We start from the raw sequence: 14,489 nt of genomic DNA, 5'->3' as shown, positions 1-14,489 counted from the left end.
GATACATGTGTGCGCCACAGCCTACTTGAGCAGAGCCCTGGGGTCGCCTCCCTGTCCTCAGGAGCTGGTAAGTCTCACACTGTTGTTCATGCTGGCTGAGCTAGGTGGAGGCCCACCCTAAAAGCGGTGCTTAAAGACAAAGAACAAAAGGAAGGAAATGTCTGGTGCATGGTTCTCGTTGGGAATTAAAGGAATTGAGATGATGCATCCAGAAGCTTTGTTGCCTCCTCAAATCTGGACAATTGAGGTGCATTAAATCCTCCCCCCCAAAAAAATAATGGGAAAGCTTGAGCTTTATCTGTTCTCCAAAAATCAAAAGTACCCCCTGGCAAGTGAGTCCCTCCTCAAGACAAACAGACACAGAGAAATACATCATCAACAAAAACATAAAAAACCACATCACTAATCATTAGGGAAATGAAAATCAAAAGCACAATGAGGTACCACTCACATCCATTAATACGGCTATCATTAAAAAAAAAACAAGTATTGGTGAGGATGTGGAAAAACTGGATCCCTGGTGCACCGTTGGTGGGAATGTAAAATGGTACAGCTGCTGTGGGAAACAATATGGTGGCTCCTCAAAAAATTAAACATAGAACTACCATACGACCCAGAAATTCTACTTCTGGGAAACCACCCAAAAGAATTGAAAGCAGGGGCTCAAGCAATATTTGCACAGTGTTCATAGCAGCACTACTCACATTAGCCAAAAGGATAGAAACAACTAATTATCCATCAACAGATGAATGGATGAACCACATGTGGTCTAGCCATACAATGGAATAGTATTCAACCATAAAAAGGAAGGATATTCTTTTTTTTTTTTTAAAGATTTTATTCATTTATTTGAGAGAGAATGAGATAGAGAAAGAGAGCATGAGAGGGGGGAGGGTGAGAGGGAGAAGCAGACTCCCCGCTGAGCAGGGAGCCCGATGCGGGACTCGATCCCGGGACTCCAGGATCATGACCTGAGCCGAAGGCAGTCACTTAACCAACTGAGCCACCCAGGCGCCCCAAAAAGGAAGGATATTCTGACACAGGCTACAACAAGGATGAACCTCAAAGACATTACGCTAAGGGAAAGAAGTCAGGCACAAAAGGACAAATATATGATTCCATTTATATGAGGTCCCTAGAGCAGTCAAATTCATAGAGATGGAAGGTAGAATGATGGTTGCCAGGGGCCGTGGAGAGAAGGTATTGGGAAAGTATTGTTTAAGAGGTAGAGTTTCAGTTTGGGATGATAAAAGGGTTCTGGAAAGGAATAGCCATGATGATTGCCCAACCACATTAATGTTCTCAGTGCTACTAATTGTACACTTAACAATGGTTAGCATTACAGACTTTATGTCTATTTTACCATTCAGTCCTTTTGCAATGGGGAAAATGACACTGAGCATCGTTTTTGCTTATTCCTTAAAGTCAAAAGTTAATTTGTCCTTCATTTTTACTGGCTGAAAAGTCTTTCAAAGAATGTATTTGTGGTATCATATCTTATCATAAAGTCAGATAAGAGTGTTTAGGAATTCAGAACATCTAAGGAAATTATGTAACTTATGGCTAGTCTAGATTTTTAAAATGTTTGTTTTATTGGCATAGACCATATCAGTTGCTGCCCTGAAGAGGATAAAACACCTGGGTCGGGGAGGGAGGGCTGTTATATGTCAAGGCTATGTTGGGTAAAGGAACCATGCAGGAAGATGAGCCAACACAGAACACGCCATCAAGAATGCCAACAGCAGGTGAGAAGAGAGGCGTGACAGGGTCAATATGTATGTGCGCCATGGTCCAGGCTCAGGTGAACGCCCCTGGGATGGACCTGTTCCTGTTCACCGGTTGTGTCCTGACTTCTTTGTGCCTGCATCTCATCAGCTGTAAGGAGATCAGCCTAGTTGGTGTTTGTCAAATCCAGTTTAAAATAAATTTCTCTCTTATCCTCATTTTCTAGATATAATCAACAATTTCAAAAGCTGTGGAAAAAATTAAACCTGGATGGCAACTCTTGTTAAAAACTCCAGACACTGAAAATCTCCACAGTGGCGTTAGTCAAGAAGAAGGCGCTTTCAAGTAGGATGACTCGTTTATTTTATGCAGACAACTGTAGCGTGTTACCTAACATGGTTCTGGAACATGTTTTACCTTTTTTGAAGAACGTGTAGTTCTAATCTTTTGAAGTAGAAACATGGTCCATCTCAGACACTTCTGTAGACTTCTCCGTGGCCAGTTGAATAACTCAACTAGGAAGTCTTTATATTGTCCTGTGTGGACCCAAGAAACTAAGGGACTTAAAAAATACACCAGCCTAACAGTCATCTAATAAGATGACCCTTATCAAAGCAATTATTTTTGGGGAGTGATATTACTGTTGTCTATGGGATGGTTTTTCAAATTTTCATTAGAGGCCTCCACAAAGGTAAATGAGTTTTCATCCTTGTGATGTGCAACAGAGTTCTACACTCAGCTTTCTGTCAACATCTAAATCAGTATCAGGATAGGATTATTGTTTCCATTTTCATGTGGCCTTCTGGCTCAGGGAGAGTCTTGCTGTTTTTGCAGAAATTTAAATAACCAACACTCTTCCAAATGCAAAGAACTTCACAGAATTTCATTTTGTCTATTCCATTCCTACAAAACAACACTTTGAAAAATGATGAGGAGGAGTATAAGTTTCAATGTTGGTTCTCTGAACAACGCCTTAGTGTTCTGAAAGATGTCTTCATTTTGCAGCTTACCTTCCTGAGCCTTGAAAGCTGGCAAAAAAAAAAAAAAAATTTTTTTTTTTTTGATAGGACAGAAATTACTAAGAGGTTTTCCATATCTGACAATATTGTAGATGAGTTACTCCAGACAACCTACCCTGTGAAACAACTGAAAATGCTGGATAAGTTTTTTTTAAAAATCATTGAAAAATGCCTTACTGAGCTGGCAATAAGGAACGGCCTCTACACAGAGGCCGAGCATCAAGCGAAAGCAGAAATGCGGGGATGTAAGCATACACTGAAGCTGGCTTTCACCCTGGGAGCAGGGGTTGACCCTGGGGACCAGAAACTTCTGCTCTGACAGCTGAGTGGGGTGCAGGGTCAAAAAAGATAAAAATAAGGGCCCACATTATAAAGGTCTATCAGAAATAAATCCACCTCTCAGATAGAGACAGCAAGGAAAAATGTTTCCAGCTTGGCTTTGCGTAGAAGGGAGACAAGTCTGACTCCAAACAATAGTAGCTGGAAGCTGACTCTTTTGCAGATTTGCTGCTCAAATTCACTCTACCTGTGTTGTCCTGCAAACTTGAAGCTAATAAGTTCTTTTGAAGTGTCATGGGTTGGTGATGCCCACTGCAGCCTAGAAGAAGCCAACAAAAATACTTGCTGGATAAGCCTAAAGGAATGACTTCCCAAAGCTCAAAGAATTTCTATAAGTAAAGCATGAACTTACAGACACACACACATGCACAAATACACACACACACACACACACACACTACAAAGATAAGCTACCACATGCAACATACAAGAGCCAGCAGAAACAACACATAGCAACATCAAACTCCTAATAATTTTAGAGTTGGACAAAGACTACCAATTAAGTATGATTTAATTGTTTAAAGGTATAAAAAAGATTCAAAGTATAAATAAGAGACAATAAAATAATAGAAACAGGGGAAGGAAAGAAGTACTTATTTTATTAATAGAAATATAATAAAATATAAAGCTTAAAGGACTTACTACCAGCAGGATGGGCCCAATTTAAGAAAGAATTTGTGAACCAGAAAACAGATTTGAAGAAATATCACACAAAATGCAGCATGGAGAGACAGAGACTAAATAGGACGGGGTTGATGAGTGTCATGAAGAGTAGCAGGGGAAGACCTGATCTACATCTAATTGCAGTTTATTGGTAGAGAGAATGAAGGAGAGGACATTGACAGACAGTTTCTAAAACTGTTGCAAGATACCCATCTTCACATTCAGAAACCAAAGGAAGTATTGTGTTTATATATTAGCTGCTTAAAAATAATAACCATTGGTTGGGTAAGTACTATGTGCCAGACACTGTGACGGCTTTCAGCACGTGGAGCCATTTCACAGCCACAGGCTCAGGCTTGCAGAAATGTATCCTTACCTCTATAAAACTCAGTGCAATGGTCTGTCTCCAAGCCCTATTCTATCAGATGCAGATACTTAATCCAGTAGCTTCCACGTGAACTCAGTCCGTTGCAATGACTTCTAAGTCAATTCAGACTTGTAAGTGGGTCTCATCCATGTTGAAATGCCCCCCTGGCCTATTCCCTACCCTTCTCTCCTGGAGGTATCTGTAGGGAAGGAGCTTTCAGCTTCTGGGTCTAAGTCAGCAGATCTCAACCCTGGCTGCCTATTAACATCAACCAAGGTGATTTTAAAATATGACAAAGCCAAGACCTTCTCCCCGCATCTAGACATTCTGATCTCAAAGAGCTGGTTTGAGGCCCTGGCATTAGTATTTTTTAAATATTTTATTTATTTATTTGAGAGAGCGGGGGGAGAGAGAAAGTCAGGCAGAGGGGCAGAGGGAGAAGGAGAAACAGAATCCCAAGCAGACTCTTCGCTGAGTGCACAGCCCAATATGGGGCTCAATCCCACAACCCTGAGATCATGACCTAAGCGAAAATCAAGAGTTGGACGCTTAACCAGCTGAGCCACCCAGCTGCCCTGGCATCTGTATTTTTAAACATTCCACAAGGCTGGAAATCACAGATCTAAGCCCCACGTGGGCCTTAGGTCAACCTTATCTCATCTGATTTTCACCCCTGACTGAGCAGCAGTCTCCTCAAACTGTAACGTGTATACAAGCCCCTGGGATCGTGTTAAATTGTGGATTCTGAACAGAAGGCCTGGGATGAGACCTCAGGTTTTGTATTTCTAGCACACGCCCACATGATGCTGACTTGCTAGTCTGTGGACCACACTGAACAAGTAGTAGGGGTGTACAGAACAAAATGGATTGGCGGTTCCCCACCTTGATCCCACATTGAAATTCTGTGGGTAGATGTAAAACATAGTAATGCCTGGATATCATCATCAGAGATGGTGATTAACTGGACAGGGCCGTGGCCCTGGCATTGGGAACTTCAGAAGCCCCCAAGATGGAGAGATGCTGCTCTCAATAATGACCCAGGGTAATAGTTAATTTTATGTGTCGACTTGACTGGATCACAGGATGCCCAAATATCTGGTTAAATAGTATTTTTGGATGTGCCCTTGGGGGTGTTTCTGGAAGAGATTAACATCTGAATCGGTAGAATGAGTAAAGTTCATTGCCCTCCCCAGGGTGGGTGGGCATCATCTAACCTGTCGGGGGTCTGCATGGAACAAAAAGGTGGATGAAGGGAGGATTTGCGCTCTGCCTCACTGCTGTGCTGGGACGTCAATCTCCCTACTGCTCAGGCCTGCAGGCTCAGACTGGAATCTACACCATCCGCTCGCTGGCTCTTGGGCCTTCAAACTACATCACCAGGCTTCCTGGGTCTCCAGTCTGCAGATGGCAGACCGTGGGAGTTCTCAGCCTCCATAATCCTGTGAGCCAACACTTTCTAATACATCTCTTTCTAGATATCAATATATATTGATACCTATATCTCCTGTTGGTTCTGTTTCTCTGGAGAACCGTAACAGACCCTGACATTCTGCTGATGCTGACTCTGCCCCGCCTTGGCTCTCTGCCACCTGTCCTACCTCATCCTTGTTCCCACCTTCAGCCCCACGGCGGGCCCAGTGGCCTCTCATTACTGTATGTCTCTCACACTCTGGTAGTGTTTTCCTGTCACCTGGGACCCTGGGAATGTGGAGATGTGCTACAGCCCCCATATCCTCATTCAGAACATGCCATTCTGGGGGTGGTTGGTAATCACCCCGTTCTTCACCACCCTTCAGCCAGAAGGACTCTGGGACTTCTGGATGGATCTATAGGGGAGGGGACTTCTCTACTCTTAGATCCCCAAACTTCACATGGGCACATCTCTTGTGACGTTTTCCTGCCTTCTCAGGCTTCCTCCCGGCAGGAGCCAGAGACCCGTTTCTAAGTTTTCTTGATTTTTTTTTTTTTTCTCCTTCAAATCTTGCCTTCCTCTTCAGACTGGAGAAAGGGCCTTTTATCTAGCTGAGCGTGAAAGCAGGGAGAATCTTTTCTTCCTGTTTACATCTGCTTTCACGTCTGTTTTATCTTACAACATCAAGGTGCCTTTTAAACTTAAAAGCAGAAGAGTTGGTACCAAGACCCAGAGAAGGTGTGTGACTTCACCAAGGACACACAGGTGGCCAGTGAAGAGCCAGGAGCCAGGCAGTTCACACTCATCACCTCACGTCCAGGGTGATCACACCAGCCTCCCTGTCGTTATGCCTTTGTTTCTTCAGCTGCCATCAGGGACCTTTAAATTCCACAGAGATTCTCCACGTGGAGCTCAAAGTGCAGAGCTGAAGCTGGGGGAGAAAATGGAGCCCATGATCAGAGGAAAGAAAATGTTCTCTTTTCCTTTGTTTTCAGCCGTTCTTATACACCTGTGCATGCATGAGCACAAAAGGCATTACTCCCCAGAATCTTCTAGCCGGGTAAACAGCGAACTAAAAAAAAATTTTTTTTGAACATATTTTCAAAATATTAATGAGTTAATCACAGTCTAAAGACAAAACCTCAGTTCTAAAAAAGCAAAACCTCTCTTCTGACAATAAGCGGTCCTGGTGGTATATCATATGTGAAAAATATGACATAAAATATGGATGTACTGATAAAGATTACAGGGGAGATGAAGCTTTGTGGTCACATTAAAAGTAACTACTTAGCATTATAAATTATTATTCCTTTTATAGTCATCTTAGGTTGTCAGGCTCTAATCAACAATGATGTGAATTCAGCTGTGAGTCAAAGATATTTTTATAACTTACGTTCTTATATATATTCTGGTTTGTTTGAGGCAAAGAATGACATTGGGTAATTCCAGATGTGTCTACACACGGCAAATGGTTTAGGCTGAACAATGCAGCCTAGCTGGAAAAAAAATGCATTTTTTTTTCTGTTGATACTCTACAAATCCTGAGTATAAGGAAAGATACGTTATGAACATATCTGGCAGCAGATAAAATTCACATCTTTATGAAATCTCTTGGGAGTCAAAATTCAAGTCTCTAAAAACAGCAATTCTGGAACGAGTTTTTTTGGAACCAAAGATGTTTTTTTGCAGGAAGCTTTGTTAGCCTCACTCCTTGGCCAGAAGCTGTGGGAAGCTGTGGATAGCAGGACGAGGAACAGTCTGGTAAGAAACCTCTTGTGGACTCAGGGACTCCCGTGGTGGTAGCAACTAACAAAGTTAAAGAAATCCTCTGAGCGAAGTTAAAGAAATCCTCTGAGCTCGTGAAGAGGGTTTGTGAAAGGTTCACCTCGTTGTTACCAGAGGAAGAGAAGAGACAGACTGTTTACTGTATCTTCATGTGTCAGAGGAATATAACTGGGTCCTTACTACAATGTGTAACATATTCTGGTTTTTTTTTAAAGATTTTATTTATTTACTTGAGATAGAGCGAGCAAGAGAGCAGGAGCAGGGGGAGCGGATGAGGGAGAAGCAGGCTCCCTGCTGAGCCGGGAGCTCAACATGGGACTCGATCCCAGGACCCTGGGATCATGACCTGAGCTGAAGGCAGATGCTTAACCGATTGAGCCACCCAGGCGCCCTGTAACGTATTCTCTTAAGTGTTCCATGTGAATAGTTAATGTTCTCATTGTAATAACTGTAAATGTATCCATGTGCCCATGTGCCCGGATCTGTGTCTTTTCAGTGGTTAATGTTTCCAAACGCTCTCCCTGTGGCATGATCAAGAAATATTAACAAGTGCCAGTGAAAAGAAACATTCTTTAAATTAATGATGCTTTTTACAAGTTCAAAGCCTGTTCCTTCAATCTGCACACGGCCCTTAAAAACACTTTCCCCCCTGCTTCAGACATCTTCCAATCAGGAATTAAATAACTTCAGTGTGAAATGACAGTCGATGTGTTCATATGCCAAAGAGAAATGATAGGTACTTGGATGCTATTGCCGAATTTGGGATCACAATGTGATGGGACAGCAGGGGCTGAGGAACAGCCTGCATAGACTGATGTCCTAGTGGATTTGCAACAGGCCTCTGCCTTCTCCCCCCCATTGTAACAGTCAGAAGGAAATGGGGATTCATTGGTGTTATGGTGGGCGAACCTCTCCAAGGCACCACTGTGAGGAGAATCAATCCCTCTTCATCTGACACTTCTGCAGCCCTGCACCCCCAGCACCCTTCATTTAAGGCCTATCTGCTCAGTCATGGTGGTTCAGCTTCAACCAACAGGCTCATCCTGTATCCTCTACTTACATTTATTGCAGTGGATTATAATCATCTATTTATACTTCCATCTGTTCCACTAGAACAGGAGTTCAGGAATTCCTTGAGCTTAGGAACTGTGTCTAATTTGTGATTATATCCTTAATACTTAGAACTGAGCCTGGCACATAATAGATGCTCTGAAAATGAGTTTGTAAATTCATTCGTAAATGCATGAATGAGTAGATGGCCATAATGGAACGATCAGGATGCTGTGGATGTGGCAAATCCATCCCTTAGGATGCTTTCAGCTACAGGTAATGGAAAGCCTTGACCAAAGCAGTTTCAGAGTTCACTGACCCAGCATTTTCATGATGGCATGAAGGACCACCCCCCGCCCCCATGGGGTCAGCTCCATCCTGGTTCCTTCGAAGTGGTTGGGTGGTTTCCTGGAAGAAGTAAGTTGGCACGATTCTCTGTTCGAGTGTGGAAAAAGAGAGAGAGAATCAAGAGTGCTTCCCTTCTGCCTGATTGGGCCCAAGAAGCCACGTGCCCACCTGTCAACTGGGGCCTGGGTTCCTGAATCAGTAACTAGCCTGGGGAGTGGGGACTACCGTGACTGATTTAAACTGGTCAAGTCCTGAGCTGAAACAGAGAACAATTCTCCAAACCTCCTTGCTCTTCCACAGTGGCTGAGGGTTGGGGGGCCATCGTGGGATCAGCCACAATGTCTGCCCTGAGGGGTGTAGGTGCCAGTAAAGATTTCGGTACATCCCTGCTTTCTAGATAAAGTGATGGTTGTTGTCACATTTTTCCGATCAGCGCTGGTCTCTTCACAGATACCAAAAAATCTACGTCAAATGTCCACGTTGTATCTCCTCTATGGCACCCACCAAATAAACAAATCCAGGGTTTGCCGTTCTGTAACTATTGTTATTTTGTTCTTAAGTTATGGGGACCCAGAAAGTAGGTTCTACTTTATTAATAGATTGCAGATGAGCTCAAACCCAAGACAAAATGGGGATCTCCTGCTTCTATTCCTCCAACTCCCTCCAGATTTTATTTTATTTATTTTTTATTTTCTTAGAGAGGGAGGGGGGAAGGGCAGAGGGAGAGGAAGAGAGAGAATCTTAAGCAAGCTCCACACCCAGCATGGAGCCTGACTTAGGGCTTGATCTCACAACCCAGAGATCATGACCTGAGCTAAAATCAAGAGTTGGACGCTTAATCAACTGAGCCACCCAGGCGCCCCATCCCTCCAGATTTTAAATTTCAGGTGGAGCACACTGGGATGAGGAGGTCAGGAGCAAGTTCAAGACAACAAGCCAGTTCTGCAGAGAAAGTTACTTTCAGCTCCATGCAAGGAGAAAATAGAAAATAAATGGAATGAACAGGGCTGGACTGCCCCCAGGATCCAGGCCCTGCCCAGGTCTGAGACAAGAAACACAGGAAGGAAGAGCTTGGACACCTGCCTTTGGGACACAGTAACTCTACCCATTGGTAATGAACCAAATGAATGAACCAAACAACCAATAGTAATTTCTCCTTCATTACGGGGTGGGACACTGAAGTCCTGGGATTAAAAGTTCTCCCTCTCACTGTATCTGGGAGATATTACCGGTTCACTACTATTTACAAGGCACTTACAAGGGCTTATACTTACAAGCACTTTCTTGTTTTTCCTCTGCCTTATTCTGTGTGCAGGGACTATTACTGCCCATTTTACAGATGAGGAGACTGAGATCCAGGACCAACCCAGATCTATTGGTGCCACAGCACACGCTCTTATGTCACTAGGCTCTGAAGAAGAAACACAAATTCTCTAAATTTGGGGGTAAGTGCTCAATATTAACCAAGGGAGGAAATGCACAACAAAGGTTAGCTTGTCTAGAAGCTCATTCCTCAAGGTGTGTTCCATGGACCAGCGGTATCGGTGTCACCTGAGCCCTTGTTAGAAATGAATTTCACATCCGACCCCAGACCTAGTCCATCAGAATCGGAATCTTAACAAGGTCCCAGGAGATGCGAAAGCACGTTCAAGTGTGAGAGGACTTGCCATCTGGGACGTTCGGAAGACTGGAGATCAGGAGTGGGAGCCTGAGGGCCAGGGTGTACCACAAGGATAATGTGTGGGTGGACTTGGAGATGAGGAGGTAACAGGATGCTTTCGGGGGCGGGGAGGGTGTCAGCAATAAGAACTAGACAGTCTCGGGCGCCTGGGTGGCTCAGTTGGTTAAGCGACTGCCTTTGGCTCAGGTCATGATCCTGGAGTCCCGGGATCGAGTCCCGCATCGGGCTCCCTGCTCAGCGGGGAGTCTGCTTCTCCCTCTGACCCTCCCCTTTTTCATGCTCTCTGTCTCATTCTCTCTCTCAAATAAATAAATAAAATCTTTAAAAAAAAAAAAAGAACTAGACAGTCTCACAGCCCAGATGATAGTCTCCTATATTAGCATCTGCCTCTGTGTCCGGAAACTTCCCTGTTGTCTAGACTAATAAAGCACTCCCTGGAAGATGGCTCTTGACATATTTTTGTTGGTATAGGGTTGGCAGGTCAAGTTTCCAGGGCTCCTCTGGCCGGCACCTTGCTCATGCAAAGTCTGTTACTGTGATTGGAAAAACACTCGCAAACTGCAGGTTAAACTCCAGGCAACAGCTAAAAAGATTTTTATCTTTTCTTCTTTCATCTCTCACATAAAAGGAGAGGCAGGACTATTTCCTCCTACAGAAATGGTAATGAGGAAGACCTGGCTTTACCTTTTCCCCAAGCGAGTCCAGTACACTACGTCTCTTTTCAGGAAAACAAAAGCAATCCGATCCCAGAGTGTCAAGTGTGCAAAGCATGCAAAGCTCCGTACCAACCATAGACATGAAAGCTTCCAAGACAATTGGATTTTAATCATTGCTCTGTAAAGCTTGCTGAAGGATCTGGTTAGGGAGGGACCCACCATAAACCAGGGAACCCAAAGCAACAGAGAGAGTCATCATTTCGTGAGTTCACGCAACGAATTAGGTTTCATTTTTGTGGCTTCACAAAAACTCTCCAGAAAAGACAGATTTCTAAAAAACAACATTTCCTCCTCCATAAAAAGCCTTTATTTCAGCTTTTACAACACTCTTTGCTCTTCTGTGCTTTGCCCTGAAATCTTATAAAACCAAGATTTGGCTCTTTTATAATTCATGGCATGTGATGCTTGTGGTCCTTGAATTTTCTTAAGAAAAATAAAGTGATTATACAGTTCAGTTCTATAACACGGGACAGAGAGTCTATTTTCCTGTGAAAGGCTAGGATTTAGACCTCTCCTGATAAAGTCAGGTACCCACAAGCTGCGGTCTCAGAGCCAAGTCTGACAAAGAAATACAGTCGAGTGTCACGTTTTTTTTTTTAAACTGGTTGAGAGACCAGACTAAATCAATAAAAAGTTTGCATTTATAGGCTCCACGTTAAAGAAATACAATTTTTATTGCCTTCAAGCACATAGAAACTCAAGTTAGGCTAATGAAGTGGTGTCTGCTAACAGTCCTTCAAGGACTTGTTTTAGCAAATAAACAAAGATGTAGTAGAATTATCACAGCTCACTCACTAATATTCTGCAGTGTCTCTGATTTATCATTAATTCATTGACACCTCTGGTTTATTTCTATTTCTTAATAACCCGGCTTCTCTAGGAGCACATTTCTCAAGTCTATTCACTGAAGTGATTTAAAAATTCTCCACTTAATTTTTGTTGCACTGTTAATTTGCTTACTAAAGCATGCTTTTGACCTCACCACTTTCTAGTCAAGGTTTGGAAAGACTCTAAGCTTAAGAGGAGTCTGCGGCTAAGTGATCTATAACTCTGATCTGATTATAGCCTTCAGTCAGGTGTGGTTTCATGGAGGAAAAAAATGAAAAGACCGGGGCTGGAGAACTGCCTACCCTCACCAATTTTATTTCTGTCTCAGTTTGGGATTGATACGTGCCTCAAAAGGTTGTGTTGGGATGAAATAGGTTTTAAGTATGTGAAATTGCTCTTTATAAACAGAAAAGCACTATTCAAATGTTGGGTATTATTGCTATTTTGAAATCTGATTACTGAAGCCCAAGTTAATGAGATTTTTTTTCCTGTATGAAAAGAACTCGTTCAGTCGGATTTTCTTCCAGGGTGAATCATTCCTTGTGAGTAAGGAAGCTGATTCAAAGTCCTCTACCATTTTCAGGTCTCTAGAGTGATACCCTGTTTGCAAAGTGCCATTCAGGTTTAGAAAAACAAACTCACCTCTCCTGGGGGATCCAGTGAATGTCTGTCTCCTCACAAAAGCCTGGTATGATAACTTCATCTGCTACGTCTCTGACTCTTCTGATTGACCAGAGCCTGCAATTAGATGAAATTCAACAATTACCAAAAACCCTTGAGAGAAAAGACCACTTTGCTGGGTGCCAAGGTAAAGAGTGACAAGGTGGTGGGATCCCAGGCAGAGAAAGGGATGAAGGGGCAGATCCAACAGTGTGCACCTGCCCAGTGCCCGGAAGTTCATGATCTGGGGAAAGACACACACTGGACATTCACATCCTGGGAGGCAAGTAGCAGTAAGGGCAGATGAGATTCTAGCCAAGTCTTGAAAACGTGTGGAATGTGGGGAAGAGGTTAGATTTATAATTAGATCCAGCCTAATGAGCTTTGGGGTGGGTTGAGAGGACACAAGGTCGACTTAGGAAGTTGAAACATGGGGTGTACTGTGGGATGGACTGTTGAAGAAGTAGAAATCTGCATCCCTAGCTGAGGTGTGCAAAATATCACACTTCTTTACTCGGCCGACATCAACTTAACCCAGACTGGGTTTGCCACCCAGCAGGTGGGAAATCCCATGTCGGCGATGACAGGGTGCCCTCCCCCATCCTCGGGTTACATGGAAGTGTGGGGTGCTTGTGGGTGCCACCCATATTAGGGCAGAAACCTCTATGCTCTACAGGACCAGAGTCATCACTGAGGTCTTCATGGTCGAAGCCTGGGCGTCACATAAGTACTTTCCACTTTCTCTTTGAGAGTGAGAAGCAGGCATCTTTGTCTTCCCTGGGCACCTGCTGGTCCAGCCTCTCTGGGTGCGCCATACAGCCACACATAGTCCTGACACCCCTCACCTTCCTGGGAACTTAGCTGAGGAGCAACCACTCCCAGGGCTTCTATCAGCTCTCCACTTTGGGGGAATAAACTCCCTCTCCCCTCTTGCTACCTTCAAAGGCAGACCTTTCGTCCTCATCCTGCCTCAGGACCCCTCATATAATTATATTCGTCAGCTCAGGCTGATGTAACAAAATGCCATAGACTAGGGGGCTTAAACAATGTACATTTATTTTTCTCACAGTTCTGGAGGCTGGGAAGTCCAAGATGAAGGTGCTGGAATATTTGGTTCTTGGTGGGAGTCCTCTCCCTGGCCTGTGGACAGCTGCTTTCTGTGCCCTCAGTGTGTGTGTTTAGAAAGAGAGAGACAGCTCTTGTCTCTTCTTTTTTTTTTATTTAAAAAGGATTTTATTTATTTATTTGAGAGAGAGTAGAGAGAGACAGAGCACGCACCAGTAGGCAGGAAGGGCAGAGAGAAGCAGGCTCCCCACTGAGCAGGGACCCCGATGTGGGGCTGGATCCCAGGACCCCGGGATCATGACGTGAGCTGAAGGCAGATGCTTAACAACTGAGCCACCCAGGTGCCCCTTTCTTCCTCTTCTTATAAGGGCACTAATCCCATCATGAGGGCCCCACCCTCGTGACCACATCTAAATCTAATTAACTCCCAAAGGCCCTACCTCCAAACACTATCATATTGGGGACTGGGTCTTCAACATATGAATTTCAGTCCTTACCAATATGCAATAAACTCAGGGTTTTGCAAATGGCAGGACTGTTGCTGGCACTGGAAGGAATGGCAAGGGCCCAGCTCCCTGTTTGAAACAAGGGTGGCAGGGTGGAAATAAAGAGAACAAAACTCAAAGTAATAATGTCTCAGGAAATAAATCGGCCGTGTATCTTATAGCTTTTCTTGTATGGCTGTATTTCACTGTTTTTCAATTCTTTATTTGAATCGATTTTTCAACTCAACTGTATTGTATATATCATAAAGCCGATAAATAGGTTTTACATCTTTTATTCTCTGTGGCTCTTAAGCAAATGGTATGATCAGAGAAAGCACTTATGAATA

General features: G+C 43.7%; 1 long non-coding RNA gene across 1 annotated transcript; it reads left to right on the top strand.

Moving 5' to 3' along the window:
• Positions 1-6,988: 6,988 nt before the first annotated feature.
• On the top strand, positions 6,989-13,836 carry LOC145722813 (uncharacterized). The gene is made up of 3 exons (XR_014147380.1): positions 6,989-7,285; positions 10,023-10,152; positions 12,516-13,836. It is a non-coding gene; the product is annotated as an uncharacterized LOC145722813 (long non-coding RNA).
• Positions 13,837-14,489: the final 653 nt, after the last annotated feature.

The sequence above is a fragment of the Leptonychotes weddellii genome, chromosome 8 (genome assembly GCF_054177405.1).
Source record: "Leptonychotes weddellii isolate Sample4059 chromosome 8, ASM5417740v2, whole genome shotgun sequence".
In the NCBI taxonomy this organism is placed as follows: Eukaryota; Metazoa; Chordata; class Mammalia; order Carnivora; family Phocidae; genus Leptonychotes; species Leptonychotes weddellii.
The sequence above is the reverse complement of the archived record's forward strand: the minus strand, read 5'-3'. Positions and strand labels throughout refer to the sequence as shown.